Source organism: Etheostoma cragini, chromosome 12 (genome assembly GCF_013103735.1).
Source record: "Etheostoma cragini isolate CJK2018 chromosome 12, CSU_Ecrag_1.0, whole genome shotgun sequence".
NCBI classification, from domain to species: domain Eukaryota; kingdom Metazoa; phylum Chordata; class Actinopteri; order Perciformes; family Percidae; genus Etheostoma; species Etheostoma cragini.
The window spans coordinates 12,137,509-12,142,414 of record NC_048418.1 but is presented as its reverse complement, the minus strand read 5'-3'; the positions used below and the strand labels follow the sequence as shown (position 1 = coordinate 12,142,414).

Genomic DNA, 4,906 nt, shown 5'->3' with positions numbered 1-4,906 from the left:
GTCCAGTGCTGAAACCAATCGTCTCGAATTACGACTTTCTGTATTTATGCTACAGTTACTTTTTCTAATCATTTACAATAATTGTTGACTGGATACCGAGAGGACAGCGCGAAGGCCTCGGCCTATCCATTAGATTGTTGAAATACAGAGGCACATAATCGGATTTGAAGCTGGTGACGCAGGATGCCATTTCAGAGAGCTGTCAGCCTACGTGGCTTTAAAACGATTCACTCATTTCCCCAACATTGTTCTGAAATCGTCTATATCATCATAATGCGCTGAGTGGTACGTTAAAACGAAAAAAAATCTCGAGAAAGGGCTTTTAGCTAAACTGTTATCTATGGGCTAATTAACCAAGAAGCATTTGGGCCTAATTCTTTCCACCGTGATGAAGCCTCATTTGGCACATTTTTGGCAATAAGTCGAATCCTTTTATGATTGCGGCTGCTCTTTAATATGCTTATTATTTGCTAATAATACAGACAAATAAAATCGTGTCATATAAACTTGATACCTATATTCATAGGATTGTTGGCTTACAGAGTGTGTGGAATGCAAGTTATGAGACTTTTCATTTGGAGGCTGAACGCCTGTGTGAAAATCTAGTTTGGTAGTCCTATACAGGGCCTCGTTTTAATCACCAACTCTAGGCCACTGCACCTTTTGATTTTGCTCCGTTCAACACTGAATCACACCTATAGCTCAACAACCAATTGAAGAGTTTGGCAAAGAGGCCAGAGATTCACGTCAGCGTTTTGTTTACTCTGACGCAATATGACGCCCAGTGCCTGTCACTGCCACTGTGGGCCTATCCACAACTTCTTCTTCGCGGGGCGTAATTCCTATGAAGAGTAGAACTTAAACCCCATACGGGTTCAACTGGAGCAGAATACACACGTTGGGCCTGTTAGAGCAAGTATTGCTGCAGCTCAGTAGCCTAAGCAAACGGCGCCATCACGAGGACAAGAAGAGAAAAGCGGGTTCATTCATCAACACCGGGGACAGATGAGTGAGTGTACTGACACATCTGGTCGTGGAGGGGTTAACGACCATGGCCAAAAGACTGTTATGTTTTCTCAACTTTCTCCTATTCTTCACTCACAACGAGATGTTTAGAATTTATTTACAAATATACATTTTTTTTATTAGTATAACCTTTAACAGGTCATTTAATTGAGATCAAGATCTCATTAGCATATGTGTAGAATCCACTGTTATTTTATCATCTTTCAAATTTCAAAATTCGTATTTCAGTTCTTTATGTGGATTTAGCATAGGTTCATGAGGGCCTTTTTGGTTGTGATCCATGAAAATGAAGCAGGTTGCCATGGTGCAGTGTTTCATTTAATGGTGACACTGTCATTATTTTACAAGAAAAAGGCATTTATTTGAGAGACAAATTGATATAAAAAAGTTTAGCAGTGCTAGCCTACTTACTTTCTTTCCTATCTAATTTATCATCTTGAATGGAAAACTCCTAGAAACTCCTAAATTAATGCATATTAAACAAAGTAATGGAGTGAAATACAATGCACAGTGTAGTATATAATGTATATCCTTTATAATGCATGCTTACATTTTAAACATGTTTTGATGAAATGATGAGATACTTAATGCATATATATCCAGAACATGCATATAACCTAATTATCCCACCAGTTAGACATTTTATCAGCCAGTGAGTGAGTGAGTGAGTGAGTTTGTCCAATTACACCTTTGGAAATGAATACTTCTTAGGAGTATGCTGCTGTTATTCACCAGTCTGTGATAACAGCAGGACAGTTGAGTGTCTGACATCTAAACTGTTAAAGTCAGTTGAACAGGTAAAGTGAAGATAATGTTGTTGGTAGGCACCTGTGTTTTTCATCAGATCTATAAGGTAAAAAATGTTGTGGAATCAGTTTGACAAAAATGAAAAACATCTGGACTAGATTAACTGAAATGTTAAATATAATAATATGTTTTGAGGACCTCAAGCAAACAATGTCTTGCTTTACTTTTCACCCTTTCTCTAGTCTCGCATTACCAGACCTTCCTCCACAACGCTGGCCTGGCTAGTCCACACAGCATTCCGGGATGGGAGAAAAACATGCCCTGGTTTATTGGCATTTCTTTAAACCAATCCCAATCGTAATGGGCGGTGCTTAGCTCCGCACGGAGCCACTGCAAAATAGCCTTGGGAAGGTGGACTGTGGGCGTTCAAAAACTTGTTTTTGTCGTGCTACAGAAAACTTAGATTGGACAGATCGTCTAGGTAGCTGTCTGGATTTACCCTGCAGAGATCTGAGCTGTTAACTACAATCCTCAAAAATCCACTGGAGTTTAAAATTCCACCACAAAGAAAGCGGTAGGAAAAGGACATCAATGAAAAGACATGCTTCCAGGCATAATTTCCCGCAAAGCAATCCCAGAAGTGGAACGTCGCTTGTATAGACTAACTGGGAATGTTGGCATTGGAAGTGGTAGAAGAAGTACTCAAAACGTTTTTTTCTAGAGTAAAACTATTAAATAAAGTAAGTCAGCAGTATACGGTTGAATGGCTTTGGGGGCCTTCTGGTAGTTTTGGGGTGGAACAGGCCCGTTTTGAGAGTGTGTGTTAAGTACATCTTGTTTCCCACAGGGGCCACTTTTTTTTAGGCGTCCCTCAGGGGATCCTTGCAGAGCCGCCTGCGCACAATTCAGTCAAAGTCAGTAGAGGTCAGCAAATCACTTCAAACTAAATCTCAGCAAACTTTCTCATACATATAGAACCTTCAGAGCTGTAGCCTAGTATTGTGGTCATGATTTTTGCTCATACAAAGATGCAATCTAAACATGACCCTCCCCCTCTTAAAAACCTACCCCCTTAGCTTTTTTTATTTGTATTATTATAAAACTGTCCATAGCAATAAGATATGCCCAGGCCCACTCTATTTCCCTTTGGAAATGGGTTGCACTTAGGACTGACAGGAAGTAAAATAGGCCAGCATGCACATGTGTAAACTGCAAAGTTATATTTAATTAAAAAGAGGGATTTAATAAGTGTGAAGCATTCATGCTTTTATACAACCTAGAGGGCGCCAGATGACAAAAATGCCCATTGCGAGTAAGGTTCAAAGGTTATACGGCATGATACAACATCGCTATGTAAATAGTATAATATTTTTAAAAAAAAAAGAAGATTTTTTTTTTTTTTACGTAATTTGAGTGTAATAATGAGAACAGTTTATTTGTTACTGAGCCAGATGGTGGACTTTGTCCTCCATCTGAGCCAGGGAAGTCGGCCATATTGGGCACAAGGGAAAACAATTCAATAGGAGATGATGTGACGTTAAAGTGTTATCGGAAATAATCCAACATGCCACTATGAACCATTGAAATAAGAAGCCTGAATTTTCTTAGAAATCTAAGTTCTGTAGATGTTTTTGGTGAAATATAACTCATTTATTTCAGACAAAAAATGAAAAGAAACATCAATTACAATGCGTAAAGCTTATGTTCTTTTTCTTTTGACTGTGCCACTGCATTTCAAAGTAGTCATTCACAAAGTAATGGCTAGCCTAATGCAGCTGAACTGATCAGTTGATCAACATTACACAGGCCTACGTCTATCTTTGTCAATGTGTTCATTTGCTCTAAAGTTTGGTTAAATAAGTCAACGGGTAAACATATAGCCCACAACTGGTGACGGGGTTTACAAGTAGGGATTGCTTTGATTACTTTGTTTTAAGGGATCACATGCCAAACAAGTTTGGGGCCTCTGTGTTAGTCAGTGTTAAGGATCAATTAAACTGGGAAACCCGGATGTACGCGTCTACTCTGAGTACCTGAACGCAGCATTATTGCTTCTTTGGCCTCGTCTGGTCGTCGGCACTAGTCCGGCTATTGTTGTGTGTCTTTCAGGGCAACACTGACCCATCAGCAGGCGGCGATTTCTGGATGTTTAACTGTTTTCCGTTGCTCTTACGCCGCCATATTACGCTGCCTTTGTCAACGCGCGGTGAGTTCTCGTTTGAAAGGAATAGCAAGGATCCCGGCGGAGGACTTTGGGTTGGTGAAGTAGTTTCATCGGTATGGGACAAACGGAAGACTGAGATTCAACGTTAGAGACCGCTTCTCCCGGCCGTTTGCACTTCTTTACATCGTCGACGTGCGATAAAAACGTGGAGGAAAAAAAGATCACAGGACGCATGTAGCCGAAGTACAACACTGCAAAGGTCGCATTTAAGGTAAGAAAATAAACCGTCGCGTTTTGTCTTGAAAGTGAGTGAGCAGGGCCTTTGACACTTGGGAGAAAGTTGGGGAAAGAGATAAGGAGAGTTTTCTCGGTGTGTTACATTGTTATAAAAGTCAGTTTCATTGTTAATCCTGAACCAGGACTCTTTCGGATTATTTGCTTCTACCAGTCGATGGGGGGAATAATCACTGAGAAGAGACTCCCAACCCGTCCTGGACAATGCTGAATTGCTGCATATGCACTGTTTTAGCCATGAATTAAACATGTTAACAGATAAACTATCTTTTTTTGAAACTTGTATAGCTTCATTTCACTATTGTGTTGTAGTTTCTTTCACATAACACATTTTAACCTCTTACTCAGTTCTTTTTGCCTCGCCCAATCTCTATTTACTTTAACACAATCAGCTGCTGTAGGCCTCAGCTGTTTATAGGCCTTTTATTGCAAGACTATGCTGTGTTACAACAGACCTTCTAAAATGACAAATCCTCTGCAATTTAAGCCTTTTGCAGTACTTTCCAAGTCTGTTCTTGCATGCTTTTATTGTGGTAGTGCAACTGTACTTCCCAGATTTTCACACACCACAAAATTCATGTGTGTAAGAAGATAGAATTTACAAGAATGTCATTATAATATAGTGTGTGTGTGTGTGTGTGTGTGTGTGTGTGTGTGTGTGTGTGTGTGTGTGTG

The 4,906-nt window shown here is 39.9% G+C and overlaps 1 protein-coding gene and 1 long non-coding RNA gene across 2 annotated transcripts in view; one reads left to right on the top strand and one right to left on the bottom strand.

The window, feature by feature from the left end:
* The window catches only part of LOC117953596, a 17,872-nt gene extending 14,337 nt beyond the window's left edge, over positions 1 to 3,535 (bottom strand). The window contains exon 1 of the long non-coding RNA XR_004658645.1: positions 3,525 to 3,535. This is a non-coding gene — a long non-coding RNA (uncharacterized LOC117953596). The remainder of the gene's footprint in view (positions 1 to 3,524) is intronic.
* Positions 3,536 to 3,824: 289 nt separating this feature from the next.
* yes1 (YES proto-oncogene 1, Src family tyrosine kinase) overlaps positions 3,825 to 4,906 on the top strand; it is a 25,491-nt gene continuing 24,409 nt past the window's right edge. Inside the window, exon 1 of the mRNA XM_034886715.1 lies at positions 3,825 to 4,208. The gene's annotated coding sequence lies outside the window, so the exon portion shown is untranslated. The remainder of the gene's footprint in view (positions 4,209 to 4,906) is intronic.